Here is a 23,006-nt window from a genome sequence, read left to right as displayed (position 1 = left end):
TAAAATATTTTGGCGGGTATTTGGAATGTTTTGGTTTGCTTTCATTTGTTTTGATTATGTTTTGGCAAGTTATTGAAAGTTTCGATCACTTCAGACTGGTTTTCTAGTATTTTGGCATCTTTTCAGAATGTTTTGATCAGTTTTGGCGGGTTCTAAACTATTTTGTCGGGTTTTTGGAATGTTTCGGTTGGTTTTGATTTGTTTTTATGATGTTTTGGCCGGATTTCAGAATATTTTGGCTGGTTTTTGGAATGTTTCGGTTGGTTTTGATTTGTATTTATGATGTTTTGCCAATTTTTTTGAATGTTTTGATCAGTTCAGGCTGGTTTTCTAATGTTTTGGCATCTTTTCAGAATGTTTTGATGAGTTTTGCGGGTCTAAATCATTTTGGCGGGTTTTCAGAATGTTTTGGTTGGTTTTGATTTGTTTTTATGATGTTTAGGTGGGTTTTCGGAATGTTTTGGTTGGGTTTTAGAATGTTTTGTATTCTCTTGAGTTGTTTTTATTGTGTTGGCAGGTTTTGGAATGTTTGGATTCCTTTTGGCGGGTTTTAAAATCTTTTGGCGGGTATTTGGAGTGTTTTTTAATGGGTATTCGGAAGGTTTTGATTAGTTTTGACGGGTTTTGAAATATTTTGGCGGGTTTTTAGAAGGTTTCGATTTGTTTTGATTTGTTTTGATTCTGTTTAGCCCAGTTTTGGTGTGTTTGGATTAGCTTTGGTGGGCTTGATCATGTTTTGTCAGGTTTTTTCGAATGTATTGATCACTTCTGTCCGGTTTTCTATTTTGGCGGGTTTGAAAATATTTTTGGATTAGTTTTGGCGGGTTTGAAAATATTTTGGCTTTTTGCGCAGAGATGACGGTGCCGGTTGCGGTGCGCTCCGGGGCGCTCCTTCTGCGGAAAGACGCCTGGCAGCGGCACTTGGGACAGCTCCGCGTCTCCGTATTGTGCGTTTCTTGCCTTCTGCATCTCAGCAAAATGCTTTCCCACTAGGTCTAGCAAGGAGAAACTGTGGCAGCTGAGTAGATGTAGCCCGGCCCGCCCTTTGAAGTTGACAAGTTCTTGGCATCTCAGAGCCTCAAGGGAAGAGCAAGGTTCTCTATGGTAGGCTGGGGCAGAACTAGCAGCAAGCAGAGCAAAGTTGTCCAAGAATAGCTTCCATTGGAATGCTAATGGCAATTGAAGAGGCAGGCCAGTGGCAAGCCACTAGCTTCTAGCAGTTTGAAAGTTGCAGACACAGTGCAGGTGTTGTGCGGCTTCCTTCTTGGCCTCCTAGAAGGTGCCGCGTTCTCCGTCTCTTGCTTGCCAATATGTTGCCGTGTTCCTCTTATTTTTTGGTTGGTTTTGAATTGTTTTGATGATGTTTTGGCGGGTTTTCGGAATGTTTTGGTGGTGTTTTAGAATGTTTTGTTTTCTCTTGTGTTGTTTATATTGTCTTGGCAGGTTTTGGAATGTTTGGATTCCTTTTGGCCGGTATTTGGAATATTTTGGCGGGTATTTGGAATGTTTTGGTTTGCTTTCATTTGTTTTGATTATGTTTTGGCAAGTTATTGAAAGTTTCGATCACTTCAGACTGGTTTTCTAGTATTTTGGCATCTTTTCAGAATGTTTTGATCAGTTTTGGCGGGTTCTAAACTATTTTGTCGGGTTTTTGGAATGTTTCGGTTGGTTTTGATTTGTTTTTATGATGTTTTGCCAAGTTTTTTGAATGTTTTGATCAGTTCAGGCTGGTTTTCTAATGTTTTGGCATCTTTTCAGAATGTTTTGATGAGTTTTGCGGGTCTAAATCATTTTGGCGGGTTTTCAGAATGTTTCGGTTGGTTTTGATTTGTTTTTATGATGTTTAGGTGGGTTTTCGGAATGTTTTGGTTGGGTTTTAGAATGTTTTGTATTCTCTTGAGTTGTTTTTATTGTGTTGGCAGGTTTTGGAATGTTTGGATTCCTTTTGGCGGGTTTTAAAATCTTTTGGCGGGTATTTGGAGTGTTTTTTAATGGGTATTCGGAAGGTTTTGATTAGTTTTGACGGGTTTTGAAATATTTTGGCCGGTTTTTAGAAGGTTTCGATTTGTTTTGATTTGTTTTGATTCTGTTTAGCCCAGTTTTGGTGTGTTTGGATTAGCTTTGGTGGGCTTGATCATGTTTTGTCAGGTTTTTTCGAATGTATTGAGCACTTCTGTCAGGTTTTCTATTTTGGCGGGTTTGAAAATATTTTTGGATTAGTTTTGGTGGGTTTGAAAATATTTTGGCTTTTTGCGCAGAGATGACGGTGCCGGTTGCGGTGCGCTCCAGGGCGCTCCTTCTGCGGAAAGACGCCTGGCAGCGGCACTTGGGACAGCTCCGCGTCTCCGTATTCTGCGTTTCTTGCCTTCTGCATCTCAGCAAAATGCTTTCCCACTAGGTCTAGCAAGGAGAAACTGTGGCAGCTGAGTAGATGTAGCCCGGCCCGCCCTTTGAAGTTGACAAGTTCTTGGCATCTCAGAGCCTCAAGGGAAGAGCAAGGTTCTCTATGGTAGGCTGGGGCAGAACTAGCAGCAAGCAGAGCAAAGTTGTCCAAGAATAGCTTCCATTGGAATGCTAATGGCAATTGAAGAGGCAGGCCAGTGGCAAGCCACTAGCTTCTAGCAGTTTGAAAGTTGCAGACACAGTGCAGGTGTTGTGCGGCTTCCTTCTTGGCCTCCTAGAAGGTGCCGCGTTCTCCGTCTCTTGCTTGCCAATATGTTGCCGTGTTCCTCTTATTTTTTGGTTGGTTTTGAATTGTTTTGATGATGTTTTGGCGGGTTTTCGGAATGTTTTGGTGGTGTTTTAGAATGTTTTGTTTTCTCTTGTGTTGTTTATATTGTCTTGGCAGGTTTTGGAATGTTTGGATTCCTTTTGGCGGGTTTTAAAATATTTTGGCGGGTATTTGGAATGTTTTGGTTTGCTTTCATTTGTTTTGATGATGTTTTGGCAAGTTATTGAAAGTTTCGATCACTTCAGACTGGTTTTCTAGTATTTTGGCATCTTTTCAGAATGTTTTGATCAGTTTTGGCGGGTTCTAAACTATTTTGTCGGGTTTTTGGAATGTTTCGGTTGGTTTTGATTTGTTTTTATGATGTTTTGGCCGGATTTTAGAATATTTTGGCTGGTTTTTGGAATGTTTCGGTTGGTTTTGATTTGTATTTATGATGTTTTGCCAAGTTTTTTGAATGTTTTGATCAGTTCAGGCTGGTTTTCTAATGTTTTGGCATCTTTTCAGAATGTTTTGATGAGTTTTGCGGGTCTAAATCATTTTGGCGGGTTTTCAGAATGTTTTGGTTGGTTTTGATTTGTTTTTATGATGTTTAGGTGGGTTTTCGGAATGTTTTGGTTGGGTTTTAGAATGTTTTGTATTCTCTTGAGTTGTTTTTATTGTGTTGGCAGTTTCGGAATGTTTGGATTTATTTTGGCGGGTTTTAAAATCTTTATGCGGGTATTTGGAATGTTTTTTAATGGGTATTCGGAAGGTTTTGATTAGTTTTGACGGGTTTTGAAATATTTTGGCGGGTTTTTAGAAGGTTTAGATTTGTTTTGATTTGTTTTGATTCTGTTTAGCCCAGTTTTGGTGTGTTTGGATTAGCTTTGGTGGGCTTTATCATGTTTTGTCAGGTTTTTTCGAATGTATTGATCACTTCCGTCAGGTTTTCTATTTTGGCGGGTTTGAAAATATTTTTGGATTAGTTTTGGCGGGTTTGAAAATATTTTGGCTTTTTGCGCAGAGATGACGGTGCCGGTTGCGGTGCGCTCCGGGGCGCTCCTTCTGCGGAAAGACGCCTGGCAGCGGCACTTGGGACAGCTCCGCGTCTCCGTATTGTGCGTTTCTTGCCTTCTGCATCTCAGCAAAATGCTTTCCCACTAGGTCTAGCAAGGAGAAACTGTGGCAGCTGAGTAGATGTAGCCCGGCCCGCCCTTTGAAGTTGACAAGTTCTTGGCATCTCAGAGCCTCAAGGGAAGAGCAAGGTTCTCTATGGTAGGCTGGGGCAGAACTAGCAGCAAGCAGAGCAAAGTTGTCCAAGAATAGCTTCCATTGGAATGCTAATGGCAATTGAAGAGGCAGGCCAGTGGCAAGCCACTAGCTTCTAGCAGTTTGAAAGTTGCAGACACAGTGCAGGTGTTGTGCGGCTTCCTTCTTGGCCTCCTAGAAGGTGCCGCGTTCTCCGTCTCTTGCTTGCCAATATGTTGCCGTGTTCCTCTTATTTTTTGGTTGGTTTTGAATTGTTTTGATGATGTTTTGGCGGGTTTTCGGAATGTTTTGGTGGTGTTTTAGAATGTTTTGTTTTCTCTTGTGTTGTTTATATTGTCTTGGCAGGTTTTGGAATGTTTGGATTCCTTTTGGCGGGTTTTAAAATATTTTGGCGGGTATTTGGAATGTTTTGGTTTGCTTTCATTTGTTTTGATGATGTTTTGGCAAGTTATTGAAAGTTTCGATCACTTCAGACTGGTTTTCTAGTATTTTGGCATCTTTTCAGAATGTTTTGATCAGTTTTGGCGGGTTCTAAACTATTTTGTCGGGTTTTTGGAATGTTTCGGTTGGTTTTGATTTGTTTTTATGATGTTTTGGCCGGATTTTAGAATATTTTGGCTGGTTTTTGGAATGTTTCGGTTGGTTTTGATTTGTATTTATGATGTTTTGCCAAGTTTTTTGAATGTTTTGATCAGTTCAGGCTGGTTTTCTAATGTTTTGGCATCTTTTCAGAATGTTTTGATGAGTTTTGCGGGTCTAAATCATTTTGGCGGGTTTTCAGAATGTTTTGGTTGGTTTTGATTTGTTTTTATGATGTTTAGGTGGGTTTTCGGAATGTTTTGGTTGGGTTTTAGAATGTTTTGTATTCTCTTGAGTTGTTTTTATTGTGTTGGCAGTTTCGGAATGTTTGGATTTATTTTGGCGGGTTTTAAAATCTTTTGGCGGGTATTTGGAATGTTTTTTAATGGGTATTCGGAAGGTTTTGATTAGTTTTGACGGGTTTTGAAATATTTTGGCGGGTTTTTAGAAGGTTTAGATTTGTTTTGATTTGTTTTGATTCTGTTTAGCCCAGTTTTGGTGTGTTTGGATTAGCTTTGGTGGGCTTTATCATGTTTTGTCAGGTTTTTTCGAATGTATTGATCACTTCCGTCAGGTTTTCTATTTTGGCGGGTTTGAAAATATTTTTGGATTAGTTTTGGCGGGTTTGAAAATATTTTGGCTTTTTGCGCAGAGATGACGGTGCCGGTTGCGGTGCGCTCCGGGGCGCTCCTTCTGCGGAAAGACGCCTGGCAGCGGCACTTGGGACAGCTCCGCGTCTCCGTATTGTGCGTTTCTTGCCTTCTGCATCTCAGCAAAATGCTTTCCCACTAGGTCTAGCAAGGAGAAACTGTGGCAGCTGAGTAGATGTAGCCCGGCCCGCCCTTTGAAGTTGACAAGTTCTTGGCATCTCAGAGCCTCAAGGGAAGAGCAAGGTTCTCTATGGTAGGCTGGGGCAGAACTAGCAGCAAGCAGAGCAAAGTTGTCCAAGAATAGCTTCCATTGGAATGCTAATGGCAATTGAAGAGGCAGGCCAGTGGCAAGCCACTAGCTTCTAGCAGTTTGAAAGTTGCAGACACAGTGCAGGTGTTGTGCGGCTTCCTTCTTGGCCTCCTAGAAGGTGCCGCGTTCTCCGTCTCTTGCTTGCCAATATGTTGCCGTGTTCCTCTTATTTTTTGGTTGGTTTTGAATTGTTTTGATGATGTTTTGGCGGGTTTTCGGAATGTTTTGGTGGTGTTTTAGAATGTTTTGTTTTCTCTTGTGTTGTTTATATTGTCTTGGCAGGTTTTGGAATGTTTGGATTCCTTTTGGCCGGTATTTGGAATATTTTGGCGGGTATTTGGAATGTTTTGGTTTGCTTTCATTTGTTTTGATTATGTTTTGGCAAGTTATTGAAAGTTTCGATCACTTCAGACTGGTTTTCTAGTATTTTGGCATCTTTTCAGAATGTTTTGATCAGTTTTGGCGGGTTCTAAACTATTTTGTCGGGTTTTTGGAATGTTTCGGTTGGTTTTGATTTGTTTTTATGATGTTTTGGCCGGATTTCGGAATATTTTGGCTGGTTTTTGGAATGTTTCGGTTGGTTTTGATTTGTTTTTATGATGTTTTGCCAAGTTTTTTGAATGTTTTGATCAGTTCAGGCTGGTTTTCTAATGTTTTGGCATCTTTTCAGAATGTTTTGATGAGTTTTGCGGGTCTAAATCATTTTGGCGGGTTTTCAGAATGTTTCGGTTGGTTTTGATTTGTTTTTATGATGTTTAGGTGGGTTTTCGGAATGTTTTGGTTGGGTTTTAGAATGTTTTGTATTCTCTTGAGTTGTTTTTATTGTGTTGGCAGGTTTTGGAATGTTTGGATTCCTTTTGGCGGGTTTTAAAATCTTTTGGCGGGTATTTGGAGTGTTTTTTAATGGGTATTCGGAAGGTTTTGATTAGTTTTGACGGGTTTTGAAATATTTTGGCCGGTTTTTAGAAGGTTTAGATTTGTTTTGATTTGTTTTGATTCTGTTTAGCCCAGTTTTTGGTGTGTTTGGATTAGCTTTGGTGGGCTTGATCATGTTTTGTCAGGTTTTTTCGAATGTATTGATCACTTCCGTCCGGTTTTCTATTTTGGCGGGTTTGAAAATATTTTTGGATTAGTTTTGGCGGGTTTGAAAATATTTTGGCTTTTTGCGCAGAGATGACGGTGCCGGTTGCGGTGCGCTCCGGGGCGCTCCTTCTGCGGAAAGACGCCTGGCAGCGGCACTTGGGACAGCTCCGCGTCTCCGTATTCTGCGTTTCTTGCCTTCTGCATCTCAGCAAAATGCTTTCCCACTAGGTCTAGCAAGGAGAAACTGTGGCAGCTGAGTAGATGTAGCCCGGCCCGCCCTTTGAAGTTGACAAGTTCTTTGCATCTCAGAGCCTCAAGGGAAGAGCAAGGTTCTCTATGGTAGGCTGGGGCAGAACTAGCAGCAAGCAGAGCAAAGTTGTCCAAGAATAGCTTCCATTGGAATGCTAATGGCAATTGAAGAGGCAGGCCAGTGGCAAGCCACTAGCTTCTAGCAGTTTGAAAGTTGCAGACACAGTGCAGGTGTTGTGCGGCTTCCTTCTTGGCCTCCTAGAAGGTGCCGCGTTCTCCGTCTCTTGCTTGCCAATATGTTGCCGTGTTCCTCTTATTTTTTGGTTGGTTTTGAATTGTTTTGATGATGTTTTGGCGGGTTTTCGGAATGTTTTGGTGGTGTTTTAGAATGTTTTGTTTTCTCTTGTGTTGTTTATATTGTCTTGGCAGGTTTTGGAATGTTTGGATTCCTTTTGGCGGGTTTTAAAATATTTTGGCGGGTATTTGGAATGTTTTGGTTTGCTTTCATTTGTTTTGATGATGTTTTGGCAAGTTATTGAAAGTTTCGATCACTTCAGACTGGTTTTCTAGTATTTTGGCATCTTTTCAGAATGTTTTGATCAGTTTTGGCGGGTTCTAAACTATTTTGTCGGGTTTTTGGAATGTTTCGGTTGGTTTTGATTTGTTTTTATGATGTTTTGGCCGGATTTCAGAATATTTTGGCTGGTTTTTGGAATGTTTCGGTTGGTTTTGATTTGTATTTATGATGTTTTGCCAAGTTTTTTGAATGTTTTGATCAGTTCAGGCTGGTTTTCTAATGTTTTGGCATCTTTTCAGAATGTTTTGATGAGTTTTGCGGGTCTAAATCATTTTGGCGGGTTTTCAGAATGTTTTGGTTGGTTTTGATTTGTTTTTATGATGTTTAGGTGGGTTTTCGGAATGTTTTGGTTGGGTTTTAGAATGTTTTGTATTCTCTTGAGTTGTTTTTATTGTGTTGGCAGTTTCGGAATGTTTGGATTTATTTTGGCGGGTTTTAAAATCTTTATGCGGGTATTTGGAATGTTTTTTAATGGGTATTCGGAAGGTTTTGATTAGTTTTGACGGGTTTTGAAATATTTTGGCGGGTTTTTAGAAGGTTTAGATTTGTTTTGATTTGTTTTGATTCTGTTTAGCCCAGTTTTGGTGTGTTTGGATTAGCTTTGGTGGGCTTTATCATGTTTTGTCAGGTTTTTTCGAATGTATTGATCACTTCCGTCAGGTTTTCTATTTTGGCGGGTTTGAAAATATTTTTGGATTAGTTTTGGCGGGTTTGAAAATATTTTGGCTTTTTGCGCAGAGATGACGGTGCCGGTTGCGGTGCGCTCCGGGGCGCTCCTTCTGCGGAAAGACGCCTGGCAGCGGCACTTGGGACAGCTCCGCGTCTCCGTATTCTGCGTTTCTTGCCTTCTGCATCTCAGCAAAATGCTTTCCCACTAGGTCTAGCAAGGAGAAACTGTGGCAGCTGAGTAGATGTAGCCCGGCCCGCCCTTTGAAGTTGACAAGTTCTTGGCATCTCAGAGCCTCAAGGCAAGAGCAAGGTTCTCTATGGTAGGCTGGGGCAGAACTAGCAGCAAGCAGAGCAAAGTTGTCCAAGAATAGCTTCCATTGGAATGCTAATGGCAATTGAAGAGGCAGGCCAGTGGCAAGCCACTAGCTTCTAGCAGTTTGAAAGTTGCAGACACAGTGCAGGTGTTGTGCGGCTTCCTTCTTGGCCTCCTAGAAGGTGCCGCGTTCTCCGTCTCTTGCTTGCCAATATGTTGCCGTGTTCCTCTTATTTTTTGGTTGGTTTTGAATTGTTTTGATGATGTTTTGGCGGGTTTTCGGAATGTTTTGGTGGTGTTTTAGAATGTTTTGTTTTCTCTTGTGTTGTTTATATTGTCTTGGCAGGTTTTGGAATGTTTGGATTCCTTTTGGCCGGTATTTGGAATATTTTGGCGGGTATTTGGAATGTTTTGGTTTGCTTTCATTTGTTTTGATGATGTTTTGGCAAGTTATTGAAAGTTTCGATCACTTCAGACTGGTTTTCTAGTATTTTGGCATCTTTTCAGAATGTTTTGATCAGTTTTGGCGGGTTCTAAACTATTTTGTCGGGTTTTTGGAATGTTTCGGTTGGTTTTGATTTGTTTTTATGATGTTTTGGCCGGATTTCGGAATATTTTGGCTGGTTTTTGGAATGTTTCGGTTGGTTTTGATTTGTTTTTATGATGTTTTGCCAAGTTTTTTGAATGTTTTGATCAGTTCAGGCTGGTTTTCTAATGTTTTGGCATCTTTTCAGAATGTTTTGATGAGTTTTGCGGGTCTAAATCATTTTGGCGGGTTTTCAGAATGTTTCGGTTGGTTTTGATTTGTTTTTATGATGTTTAGGTGGGTTTTCGGAATGTTTTGGTTGGGTTTTAGAATGTTTTGTATTCTCTTGAGTTGTTTTTATTGTGTTGGCAGGTTTTGGAATGTTTGGATTCCTTTTGGCGGGTTTTAAAATCTTTTGGCGGGTATTTGGAGTGTTTTTTAATGGGTATTCGGAAGGTTTTGATTAGTTTTGACGGGTTTTGAAATATTTTGGCGGGTTTTTAGAAGGTTTAGATTTGTTTTGATTTGTTTTGATTCTGTTTAGCCCAGTTTTTGGTGTGTTTGGATTAGCTTTGGTGGGCTTGATCATGTTTTGTCAGGTTTTTTCGAATGTATTGATCACTTCCGTCCGGTTTTCTATTTTGGCGGGTTTGAAAATATTTTTGGATTAGTTTTGGCGGGTTTGAAAATATTTTGGCTTTTTGCGCAGAGATGACGGTGCCGGTTGCGGTGCGCTCCGGGGCGCTCCTTCTGCGGAAAGACGCCTGGCAGCGGCACTTGGGACAGCTCCGCGTCTCCGTATTCTGCGTTTCTTGCCTTCTGCATCTCAGCAAAATGCTTTCCCACTAGGTCTAGCAAGGAGAAACTGTGGCAGCTGAGTAGATGTAGCCCGGCCCGCCCTTTGAAGTTGACAAGTTCTTTGCATCTCAGAGCCTCAAGGCAAGAGCAAGGTTCTCTATGGTAGGCTGGGGCAGAACTAGCAGCAAGCAGAGCAAAGTTGTCCAAGAATAGCTTCCATTGGAATGCTAATGGCAATTGAAGAGGCAGGCCAGTGGCAAGCCACTAGCTTCTAGCAGTTTGAAAGTTGCAGACACAGTGCAGGTGTTGTGCGGCTTCCTTCTTGGCCTCCTAGAAGGTGCCGCGTTCTCCGTCTCTTGCTTGCCAATATGTTGCCGTGTTCCTCTTATTTTTTGGTTGGTTTTGAATTGTTTTGATGATGTTTTGGCGGGTTTTCGGAATGTTTTGGTGGTGTTTTAGAATGTTTTGTTTTCTCTTGTGTTGTTTATATTGTCTTGGCAGGTTTTGGAATGTTTGGATTCCTTTTGGCGGGTTTTAAAATCTTTTGGCGGGTATTTGGAATGTTTTGGTTTGCTTTCATTTGTTTTGATGATGTTTTGGCAAGTTATTGAAAGTTTCGATCACTTCAGACTGGTTTTCTAGTATTTTGGCATCTTTTCAGAATGTTTTGATCAGTTTTGGCGGGTTCTAAACTATTTTGTCGGGTTCTTGGAATGTTTCGGTTGGTTTTGACTTGTTTTTATGATATTTAGGTGGGTTTTCGGAATGTTTTGGTTGGGTTTTAGAATGTTTTGTATTCTCTTGAGCTGTTTTTATTGTGTTGGCAGGTTTTGGAATGTTTGGATTCATTTTGGCGGGTTTTAAAATCTTTATGCGGGTATTTGGAATGTTTTTTAATGGGTATTCGGAAGGTTTTGATTAGTTTTGACGGGTTTTGAAATATTTTGGCCGGTTTTTAGAAGGTTTAGATTTGTTTTGATTTGTTTTGATTCTGTTTAGCCCAGTTTTTGGTGTGTTTGGATTAGCTTTGGTGGGCTTTGTCATGTTTTGTCAGGTTTTTTCGAATGTATTGATCACTTCTGTCAGGTTTTCTATTTTGGCGGGTTTGAAAATATTTTTGGATTAGTTTTGGTGGGTTTGAAAATATTTTGGCTTTTTGCGCAGAGATGACGGTGCCGGTTGCGGTGCGCTCCGGGGCGCTCCTTCTGCGGAAAGACGCCTGGCAGCGGCACTTGGGACAGCTCCGCGTCTCCGTATTCTGCGTTTCTTGCCTTCTGCATCTCAGCAAAATGCTTTCCCACTAGGTCTAGCAAGGAGAAACTGTGGCAGCTGAGTAGATGTAGCCCGGCCCGCCCTTTGAAGTTGACAAGTTCTTGGCATCTCAGAGCCTCAAGGCAAGAGCAAGGTTCTCTATGGTAGGCTGGGGCAGAACTAGCAGCACGCAGAGCAAAGTTGTCCAAGAATAGCTTCCATTGGAATGCTAATGGCAATTGAAGAGGCAGGCCAGTGGCAAGCCACTAGCTTCTAGCAGTTTGAAAGTTGCAGACACAGTGCAGGTGTTGTGCGGCTTCCTTCTTGGCCTCCTAGAAGGTGCCGCGTTCTCCGTCTCTTGCTTGCCAATATGTTGCCGTGTTCCTCTTATTTTTTGGTTGGTTTTGAATTGTTTTGATGATGTTTTGGCGGGTTTTCGGAATGTTTTGGTGGTGTTTTAGAATGTTTTGTTTTCTCTTGTGTTGTTTATATTGTCTTGGCAGGTTTTGGAATGTTTGGATTCCTTTTGGCCAGTATTTGGAATATTTTGGCGGGTATTTGGAATGTTTTGGTTTGCTTTCATTTGTTTTGATTATGTTTTGGCAAGTTATTGAAAGTTTCGATCACTTCAGACTGGTTTTCTAGTATTTTGGCATCTTTTCAGAATGTTTTGATCAGTTTTGGCGGGTTCTAAACTATTTTGTCGGGTTTTTGGAATGTTTCGGTTGGTTTTGATTTGTTTTTATGATGTTTTGGCCGGATTTCAGAATATTTTGGCTGGTTTTTGGAATGTTTCGGTTGGTTTTGATTTGTTTTTATGATGTTTTGCCAAGTTTTTTGAATGTTTTGATCAGTTCAGGCTGGTTTTCTAATGTTTTGGCATCTTTTCAGAATGTTTTGATGAGTTTTGCGGGTCTAAATCATTTTGGCGGGTTTTCAGAATGTTTCGGTTGGTTTTGATTTGTTTTTATGATGTTTAGGTGGGTTTTCGGAATGTTTTGGTTGGGTTTTAGAATGTTTTGTATTCTCTTGAGTTGTTTTTATTGTGTTGGCAGTTTCGGAATGTTTGGATTTATTTTGGCGGGTTTTAAAATCTTTATGCGGGTATTTGGAATGTTTTTTAATGGGTATTCGGAAGGTTTTGATTAGTTTTGACGGGTTTTGAAATATTTTGGCGGGTTTTTAGAAGGTTTAGATTTGTTTTGATTTGTTTTGATTCTGTTTAGCCCAGTTTTGGTGTGTTTGGATTAGCTTTGGTGGGCTTTATCATGTTTTGTCAGGTTTTTTCGAATGTATTGATCACTTCCGTCAGGTTTTCTATTTTGGCGGGTTTGAAAATATTTTTGGATTAGTTTTGGCGGGTTTGAAAATATTTTGGCTTTTTGCGCAGAGATGACGGTGCCGGTTGCGGTGCGCTCCGGGGCGCTCCTTCTGCGGAAAGACGCCTGGCAGCGGCACTTGGGACAGCTCCGCGTCTCCGTATTGTGCGTTTCTTGCCTTCTGCATCTCAGCAAAATGCTTTCCCACTAGGTCTAGCAAGGAGAAACTGTGGCAGCTGAGTAGATGTAGCCCGGCCCGCCCTTTGAAGTTGACAAGTTCTTGGCATCTCAGAGCCTCAAGGGAAGAGCAAGGTTCTCTATGGTAGGCTGGGGCAGAACTAGCAGCAAGCAGAGCAAAGTTGTCCAAGAATAGCTTCCATTGGAATGCTAATGGCAATTGAAGAGGCAGGCCAGTGGCAAGCCACTAGCTTCTAGCAGTTTGAAAGTTGCAGACACAGTGCAGGTGTTGTGCGGCTTCCTTCTTGGCCTCCTAGAAGGTGCCGCGTTCTCCGTCTCTTGCTTGCCAATATGTTGCCGTGTTCCTCTTATTTTTTGGTTGGTTTTGAATTGTTTTGATGATGTTTTGGCGGGTTTTCGGAATGTTTTGGTGGTGTTTTAGAATGTTTTGTTTTCTCTTGTGTTGTTTATATTGTCTTGGCAGGTTTTGGAATGTTTGGATTCCTTTTGGCCGGTATTTGGAATATTTTGGCGGGTATTTGGAATGTTTTGGTTTGCTTTCATTTGTTTTGATTATGTTTTGGCAAGTTATTGAAAGTTTCGATCACTTCAGACTGGTTTTCTAGTATTTTGGCATCTTTTCAGAATGTTTTGATCAGTTTTGGCGGGTTCTAAACTATTTTGTCGGGTTTTTGGAATGTTTCGGTTGGTTTTGATTTGTTTTTATGATGTTTTGCCAAGTTTTTTGAATGTTTTGATCAGTTCAGGCTGGTTTTCTAATGTTTTGGCATCTTTTCAGAATGTTTTGATGAGTTTTGCGGGTCTAAATCATTTTGGCGGGTTTTCAGAATGTTTCGGTTGGTTTTGATTTGTTTTTATGATGTTTAGGTGGGTTTTCGGAATGTTTTGGTTGGGTTTTAGAATGTTTTGTATTCTCTTGAGTTGTTTTTATTGTGTTGGCAGGTTTTGGAATGTTTGGATTCCTTTTGGCGGGTTTTAAAATCTTTTGGCGGGTATTTGGAATGTTTTTTAATGGGTATTCGTAATGTTTTGATTAGTTTTGACGGGTTTTGAAATATTTCGGCGGGTTTTTAGAAGGTTTAGATTTGTTTTGATTTGTTTTGATTCTGTTTAGCCCAGTTTTTGGTGTGTTTGGATTAGCTTTGGTGGGCTTGATCATGTTTTGTCAGGTTTTTTCGAATGTATTGATCACTTCCGTCCGGTTTTCTATTTTGGCGGGTTTGAAAATATTTTTGGATTAGTTTTGGCGGGTTTGAAAATATTTTGGCTTTTTGCGCAGAGATGACGGTGCCGGTTGCGGTGCGCTCCGGGGCGCTCCTTCTGCGGAAAGACGCCTGGCAGCGGCACTTGGGACAGCTCCGCGTCTCCGTATTCTGCGTTTCTTGCCTTCTGCATCTCAGCAAAATGCTTTCCCACTAGGTCTAGCAAGGAGAAACTGTGGCAGCTGAGTAGATGTAGCCCGGCCCGCCCTTTGAAGTTGACAAGTTCTTGGCATCTCAGAGCCTCAAGGCAAGAGCAAGGTTCTCTATGGTAGGCTGGGGCAGAACTAGCAGCAAGCAGAGCAAAGTTGTCCAAGAATAGCTTCCATTGGAATGCTAATGGCAATTGAAGAGGCAGGCCAGTGGCAAGCCACTAGCTTCTAGCAGTTTGAAAGTTGCAGACACAGTGCAGGTGTTGTGCGGCTTCCTTCTTGGCCTCCTAGAAGGTGCCGCGTTCTCCGTCTCTTGCTTGCCAATATGTTGCCGTGTTCCTCTTATTTTTTGGTTGGTTTTGAATTGTTTTGATGATGTTTTGGCGGGTTTTCGGAATGTTTTGGTGGTGTTTTAGAATGTTTTGTTTTCTCTTGTGTTGTTTATATTGTCTTGGCAGGTTTTGGAATGTTTGGATTCCTTTTGGCGGGTTTTAAAATATTTTGGCGGGTATTTGGAATGTTTTGGTTTGCTTTCATTTGTTTTGATGATGTTTTGGCAAGTTATTGAAAGTTTCGATCACTTCAGACTGGTTTTCTAGTATTTTGGCATCTTTTCAGAATGTTTTGATCAGTTTTGGCGGGTTCTAAACTATTTTGTCGGGTTTTTGGAATGTTTCGGTTGGTTTTGATTTGTTTTTATGATGTTTTGGCTGGATTTCAGAATATTTTGGCTGGTTTTTGGAATGTTTCGGTTGGTTTTGATTTGTATTTATGATGTTTTGCCAAGTTTTTTGAATGTTTTGATCAGTTCAGGCTGGTTTTCTAATGTTTTGGCATCTTTTCAGAATGTTTTGATGAGTTTTGCGGGTCTAAATCATTTTGGCGGGTTTTCAGAATGTTTTGGTTGGTTTTGATTTGTTTTTATGATGTTTAGGTGGGTTTTCGGAATGTTTTGGTTGGGTTTTAGAATGTTTTGTATTCTCTTGAGTTGTTTTTATTGTGTTGGCAGTTTCGGAATGTTTGGATTTATTTTGGCGGGTTTTAAAATCTTTATGCGGGTATTTGGAATGTTTTTTAATGGGTATTCGGAAGGTTTTGATTAGTTTTGACGGGTTTTGAAATATTTTGGCGGGTTTTTAGAAGGTTTAGATTTGTTTTGATTTGTTTTGATTCTGTTTAGCCCAGTTTTGGTGTGTTTGGATTAGCTTTGGTGGGCTTGATCATGTTTTGTCAGGTTTTTTCGAATGTATTGATCACTTCTGTCCGGTTTTCTATTTTGGCGGGTTTGAAAATATTTTTGGATTAGTTTTGGCGGGTTTGAAAATATTTTGGCTTTTTGCGCAGAGATGACGGTGCCGGTTGCGGTGCGCTCCGGGGCGCTCCTTCTGCGGAAAGACGCCTGGCAGCGGCACTTGGGACAGCTCCGCGTCTCCGTATTGTGCGTTTCTTGCCTTCTGCATCTCAGCAAAATGCTTTCCCACTAGGTCTAGCAAGGAGAAACTGTGGCAGCTGAGTAGATGTAGCCCGGCCCGCCCTTTGAAGTTGACAAGTTCTTTGCATCTCAGAGCCTCAAGGGAAGAGCAAGGTTCTCTATGGTAGGCTGGGGCAGAACTAGCAGCAAGCAGAGCAAAGTTGTCCAAGAATAGCTTCCATTGGAATGCTAATGGCAATTGAAGAGGCAGGCCAGTGGCAAGCCACTAGCTTCTAGCAGTTTGAAAGTTGCAGACACAGTGCAGGTGTTGTGCGGCTTCCTTCTTGGCCTCCTAGAAGGTGCCGCACTCTCCGTCTCTTGCTTGCCAATATGTTGCCGTGTTCCTCTTATTTTTTGGTTGGTTTTGATTTGTTTTTATGATGTTTTGGCGGGTTTTCGGAATGTTTTGGTGGTGTTTTAGAATGTTTTGTTTTCTCTTGTGTTGTTTTTATTGTCTTGGCAGGTTTTGGAATGTTTGGATTCCTTTTGGCGGGTTTTAAAATATTTTGGCGGGTATTTGGAATGTTTTGGTTTGCTTTCATTTGTTTTGATGATGTTTTGGCAAGTTATTGAAAGTTTCGATCACTTCAGACTGGTTTTCTAGTATTTTGGCATCTTTTCAGAATGTTTTGATCAGTTTTGGCGGGTTCTAAACTATTTTGTCGGGTTTTTGGAATGTTTCGGTTGGTTTTGATTTGTTTTTATGATGTTTTGGCCGGATTTCGGAATATTTTGGCTGGTTTTTGGAATGTTTCGGTTGGTTTTGATTTGTTTTTATGATGTTTTGCCAAGTTTTTTGAATGTTTTGATCAGTTCAGGCTGGTTTTCTAATGTTTTGGCATCTTTTCAGAATGTTTTGATGAGTTTTGCGGGTCTAAATCATTTTGGCGGGTTTTCAGAATGTTTTGGTTGGTTTTGATTTGTTTTTATGATGTTTAGGTGGGTTTTCGGAATGTTTTGGTTGGGTTTTAGAATGTTTTGTATTCTCTTGAGTTGTTTTTATTGTGTTGGCAGGTTTTGGAATGTTTGGATTCCTTTTGGCGGGTTTTAAAATCTTTTGGCGGGTATTTGGAGTGTTTTTTAATGGGTATTCGGAAGGTTTTGATTAGTTTTGACGGGTTTTGAAATATTTTGGCGGGTTTTTAGAAGGTTTAGATTTGTTTTGATTTGTTTTGATTCTGTTTAGCCCAGTTTTTGGTGTGTTTGGATTAGCTTTGGTGGGCTTGATCATGTTTTGTCAGGTTTTTTCGAATGTATTGATCACTTCCGTCCGGTTTTCTATTTTGGCGGGTTTGAAAATATTTTTGGATTAGTTTTGGCGGGTTTGAAAATATTTTGGCTTTTTGCGCAGAGATGACGGTGCCGGTTGCGGTGCGCTCCGGGGCGCTCCTTCTGCGGAAAGACGCCTGGCAGCGGCACTTGGGACAGCTCCGCGTCTCCGTATTCTGCGTTTCTTGCCTTCTGCATCTCAGCAAAATGCTTTCCCACTAGGTCTAGCAAGGAGAAACTGTGGCAGCTGAGTAGATGTAGCCCGGCCCGCCCTTTGAAGTTGACAAGTTCTTGGCATCTCAGAGCCTCAAGGGAAGAGCAAGGTTCTCTATGGTAGGCTGGGGCAGAACTAGCAGCAAGCAGAGCAAAGTTGTCCAAGAATAGCTTCCATTGGAATGCTAATGGCAATTGAAGAGGCAGGCCAGTGGCAAGCCACTAGCTTCTAGCAGTTTGAAAGTTGCAGACACAGTGCAGGTGTTGTGCGGCTTCCTTCTTGGCCTCCTAGAAGGTGCCGCGTTCTCCGTCTCTTGCTTGCCAATATGTTGCCGTGTTCCTCTTATTTTTTGGTTGGTTTTGAATTGTTTTGATGATGTTTTGGCGGGTTTTCGGAATGTTTTGGTGGTGTTTTAGAATGTTTTGTTTTCTCTTGTGTTGTTTATATTGTCTTGGCAGGTTTTGGAATGTTTGGATTCCTTTTGGCGGGTTTTAAAATATTTTGGCGGGTATTTGGAATGTTTTGGTTTGCTTTCATTTGTTTTGATTATGTTTTGGCAAGTTATTGAAAGTTTCGATCACTTCTGACTGGTTTTCTAGTATTTTGGCATCTTTTCAGAATGTTTTGATCAGTTTTGGCGGGTTCTAAACTATTTTGTCGGGTTTTTGGAATGTTTCGGTTGGTTTTGATTTGTTTTTATGATGTTTAGGTGGGTTTTCGGAATGTTTTGGTTGGGTTTTAGAATGTTTTGTATTCTCTTGAGTTGGTTTTATTGTGTTGGCAGGTTTTGGAATGTTTGGATTCATTTTGGCGGGTTTTAAAATCTTTTGGCGGGTATTTGGAATGTTTTGGCAGGTATTCGGAAGGTTTTGATTAGTTTTGACGGGTTTTGAAATATTTCGGCGGGTTTTTAGAAGGTTTAGATTTGTTTTGATTTGTTTTGATTCTGTTTAGCCCAGTTTTTGGTGTGTTTGGATTAGCTTTGGTGGGCTTTATCATGTTTTGTCAGGTTTTTTCGAATGTATTGATCACTTCTGTCAGGTTTTCTATTTTGGCGGGTTTGAAAATATTTTTGGATTAGTTTTGGTGGGTTTGAAAATATTTTGGCTTTTTGCGCAGAGATGACGGTGCCGGTTGCGGTGCGCTCCGGGGCGCTCCTTCTGCGGAAAGACGCCTGGCAGCGGCACTTGGGACAGCTCCGCGTCTCCGTATTGTGCGTTTCTTGCCTTCTGCATCTCAGCAAAATGCTTTCCCACTAGGTCTAGCAAGGAGAAACTGTGGCAGCTGAGTAGATGTAGCCCGGCCCGCCCTTTGAAGTTGACAAGTTCTTGGCATCTCAGAGCCTCAAGGGAAGAGCAAGGTTCTCTATGGTAGGCTGGGGCAGAACTAGCAGCAAGCAGAGCAAAGTTGTCCAAGAATAGCTTCCATTGGAATGCTAATGGCAATTGAAGAGGCAGGCCAGTGGCAAGCCACTAGCTTCTAGCAGTTTGAAAGTTGCAGACACAGTGCAGGTGTTGTGCGGCTTCCTTCTTCGCCTCCTAGAAGGTGCCGCGTTCTCCGTCTCTTGCTTGCCAATATGTTGCCGTGTTCCTCTTATTTTTTGGTTGGTTTTGAATTGTTTTTATGATGTTTTGGCGGGTTTTCGGAATGTTTTGGTGGTGTTTTAGAATGTTTTGTTTTCTCTTGTGTTGTTTATCTTGTCTTGGCAGGTTTTGGAATGTTTGGATTCCTTTTGGCGGGTTTTAAAATCTTTTGGCGGGTATTTGGAATGTTTTGGTTTGCTTTCATTTGTTTTGATTATGTTTTGGCAAGTTATTGAAAGTTTCGATCACTTCTGACTGGTTTTCTAGTATTTTGGCATCTTTTCAGAATGTTTTGATCAGTTTTGGCGGGTTCTAAACTATTTTGTCGGGTTTTTGGAATGTTTTGGTTGGTTTTGATTTGTTTTTATGATGTTTTGGCCGGATTTCAGAATATTTTGGCTGGTTTTTGGAATGTTTCGGTTGGTTTTGATTTGTATTTATGATGTTTTGCCAATTTTTTTGAATGTTTTGATCAGTTCAGGCTGGTTTTCTAATGTTTTGGCATCTTTTCAGAATGTTTTGATGAGTTTTGCGGGTCTAAATCATTTTGGCGGGTTTTCAGAATGTTTTGGTTGGTTTTGATTTGTTTTTATGATGTTTAGGTGGGTTTTCGGAATGTTTTGGTTGGGTTTTAGAATGTTTTGTATTCTCTTGAGTTGTTTTTATTGTGTTGGCAGTTTCGGAATATTTGGATTCCTTTTGGCGGGTTTTAAAATCTTTATGCGGGTATTTGGAATGTTTTTTAATGGGTATTCGGAAGGTTTTGATTAGTTTTGACGGGTTTTGAAATATTTTGGCGGGTTTTTAGAAGGTTTAGATTTGTTTTGATTTGTTTTGATTCTGTTTAGCCCAGTTTTGGTGTGTTTGGATTAGCTTTGGTGGGCTTTATCATGTTTTGTCAGGTTTTTTCGAATGTATTGATCACTTCCGTCAGGTTTTCTATTTTGGCGGGTTTGAAAATATTTTTGGATTAGTTTTGGCGGGTTTGAAAATATTTTGGCTTTTTGCGCAGAGATGACGGTGCCGGTTGCGGTGCGCTCCGGGGCGCTCCTTCTGCGGAAAGACGCCTGGCAGCGGCACTTGGGACAGCTCCGCGTCTCCGTATTGTGCGTTTCTTGCCTTCTGCATCTCAGCAAAATGCTTTCCCACTAGGTCTAGCAAGGAGAAACTGTGGCAGCTGAGTAGATGTAGCCCGGCCCGCCCTTTGAAGTTGACAAGTTCTTGGCATCTCAGAGCCTCAAGGCAAGAGCAAGGTTCTCTATGGTAGGCTGGGGCAGAACTAGCAGCAAGCAGAGCAAAGTTGTCCAAGAATAGCTTCCATTGGAATGCTAATGGCAATTGAAGAGGCAGGCCAGTGGCAAGCCACTAGCTTCTAGCAGTTTGAAAGTTGCAGACACAGTGCAGGTGTTGTGCGGCTTCCTTCTTGGCCTCCTAGAAGGTGCCGCACTCTCCGTCTCTTGCTTGCCAATATGTTGCCGTGTTCCTCTTATTTTTTGGTTGGTTTTGATTTGTTTTTATGATGTTTTGGCGGGTTTTCGGAATGTTTTGGTGGTGTTTTAGAATGTTTTGTTTTCTCTTGTGTTGTTTTTATTGTCTTGGCAGGTTTTGGAATGTTTGGATTCCTTTTGGCGGGTTTTAAAATCTTTTGGCGGGTATTTGGAATGTTTTGGTTTGCTTTCATTTGTTTTGATGATGTTTTGGCAAGTTATTGAAAGTTTCGATCACTTCAGACTGGTTTTCTAGTATTTTGGCATCTTTTCAGAATGTTTTGATCAGTTTTGGCGGGTTCTAAACTATTTTGTCGGGTTTTTGGAATGTTTCGGTTGGTTTTGATTTGTTTTTATGATGTTTAGGTGGGTTTTCGGAATGTTTTGGTTGGGTTTTAGAATGTTTTGTATTCTCTTGAGCTGTTTTTATTGTGTTGGCAGTTTCGGAATGTTTGGATTTATTTTGGCGGGTTTTAAAATCTTTATGCGGGTATTTGGAATGTTTTTTAATGGGTATTCGGAAGGTTTTGATTAGTTTTGACGGGTTTTGAAATATTTTGGCGGGTTTTTAGAAGGTTTAGATTTGTTTTGATTTGTTTTGATTCTGTTTAGCCCAGTTTTGGTGTGTTTGGATTAGCTTTGGTGGGCTTTATCATGTTTTGTCAGGTTTTTTCGAATGTATTGATCACTTCCGTCAGGTTTTCTATTTTGGCGGGTTTGAAAATATTTTTGGATTAGTTTTGGCGGGTTTGAAAATATTTTGGCTTTTTGCGCAGAGATGACGGTGCCGGTTGCGGTGCGCTCCGGGGCGCTCCTTCTGCGGAAAGACGCCTGGCAGCGGCACTTGGGACAGCTCCGCGTCTCCGTATTGTGCGTTTCTTGCCTTCTGCATCTCAGCAAAATGCTTTCCCACTAGGTCTAGCAAGGAGAAACTGTGGCAGCTGAGTAGATGTAGCCCGGCCCGCCCTTTGAAGTTGACAAGTTCTTGGCATCTCAGAGCCTCAAGGCAAGAGCAAGGTTCTCTATGGTAGGCTGGGGCAGAACTAGCAGCAAGCAGAGCAAAGTTGTCCAAGAATAGCTTCCATTGGAATGCTAATGGCAATTGAAGAGGCAGGCCAGTGGCAAGCCACTAGCTTCTAGCAGTTTGAAAGTTGCAGACACAGTGCAGGTGTTGTGCGGCTTCCTTCTTGGCCTCCTAGAAGGTGCCGCGTTCTCCGTCTCTTGCTTGCCAATATGTTGCCGTGTTCCTCTTATTTTTTGGTTGGTTTTGAATTGTTTTGATGATGTTTTGGCGGGTTTTCGGAATGTTTTGGTGGTGTTTTAGAATGTTTTGTTTTCTCTTGTGTTGTTTATATTGTCTTGGCAGGTTTTGGAATGTTTGGATTCCTTTTGGCCGGTATTTGGAATATTTTGGCGGGTATTTGGAATGTTTTGGTTTGCTTTCATTTGTTTTGATGATGTTTTGGCAAGTTATTGAAAGTTTCGATCACTTCAGACTGGTTTTCTAGTATTTTGGCATCTTTTCAGAATGTTTTGATCAGTTTTGGCGGGTTCTAAACTATTTTGTCGGGTTTTTGGAATGTTTCGGTTGGTTTTGATTTGTTTTTATGATGTTTTGGCCGGATTTCGGAATATTTTGGCTGGTTTTTGGAATGTTTCGGTTGGTTTTGATTTGTTTTTATGATGTTTTGCCAAGTTTTTTGAATGTTTTGATCAGTTCAGGCTGGTTTTCTAATGTTTTGGCATCTTTTCAGAATGTTTTGATGAGTTTTGCGGGTCTAAATCATTTTGGCGGGTTTTCAGAATGTTTCGGTTGGTTTTGATTTGTTTTTATGATGTTTAGGTGGGTTTTCGGAATGTTTTGGTTGGGTTTTAGAATGTTTTGTATTCTCTTGAGTTGTTTTTATTGTGTTGGCAGGTTTTGGAATGTTTGGATTCCTTTTGGCGGGTTTTAAAATCTTTTGGCGGGTATTTGGAGTGTTTTTTAATGGGTATTCGGAAGGTTTTGATTAGTTTTGACGGGTTTTGAAATATTTTGGCGGGTTTTTAGAAGGTTTAGATTTGTTTTGATTTGTTTTGATTCTGTTTAGCCCAGTTTTTGGTGTGTTTGGATTAGCTTTGGTGGGCTTGATCATGTTTTGTCAGGTTTTTTCGAATGTATTGATCACTTCCGTCCGGTTTTCTATTTTGGCGGGTTTGAAAATATTTTTGGATTAGTTTTGGCGGGTTTGAAAATATTTTGGCTTTTTGCGCAGAGATGACGGTGCCGGTTGCGGTGCGCTCCGGGGCGCTCCTTCTGCGGAAAGACGCCTGGCAGCGGCACTTGGGACAGCTCCGCGTCTCCGTATTCTGCGTTTCTTGCCTTCTGCATCTCAGCAAAATGCTTTCCCACTAGGTCTAGCAAGGAGAAACTGTGGCAGCTGAGTAGATGTAGCCCGGCCCGCCCTTTGAAGTTGACAAGTTCTTGGCATCTCAGAGCCTCAAGGGAAGAGCAAGGTTCTCTATGGTAGGCTGGGGCAGAACTAGCAGCAAGCAGAGCAAAGTTGTCCAAGAATAGCTTCCATTGGAATGCTAATGGCAATTGAAGAGGCAGGCCAGTGGCAAGCCACTAGCTTCTAGCAGTTTGAAAGTTGCAGACACAGTGCAGGTGTTGTGCGGCTTCCTTCTTGGCCTCCTAGAAGGTGCCGCGTTCTCCGTCTCTTGCTTGCCAATATGTTGCCGTGTTCCTCTTATTTTTTGGTTGGTTTTGAATTGTTTTGATGATGTTTTGGCGGGTTTTCGGAATGTTTTGGTGGTGTTTTAGAATGTTTTGTTTTCTCTTGTGTTGTTTATATTGTCTTGGCAGGTTTTGGAATGTTTGGATTCCTTTTGGCCGGTATTTGGAATATTTTGGCGGGTATTTGGAATGTTTTGGTTTGCTTTCATTTGTTTTGATTATGTTTTGGCAAGTTATTGAAAGTTTCGATCACTTCTGACTGGTTTTCTAGTATTTTGGCATCTTTTCAGAATGTTTTGATCAGTTTTGGCGGGTTCTAAACTATTTTGTCGGGTTTTTGGAATGTTTCGGTTG

This window comes from Passer domesticus, chromosome 2, assembly GCF_036417665.1.
Source record: "Passer domesticus isolate bPasDom1 chromosome 2, bPasDom1.hap1, whole genome shotgun sequence".
Classification (NCBI taxonomy): domain Eukaryota; kingdom Metazoa; phylum Chordata; class Aves; order Passeriformes; family Passeridae; genus Passer; species Passer domesticus.
This window is presented reverse-complemented; position numbering follows the sequence as displayed.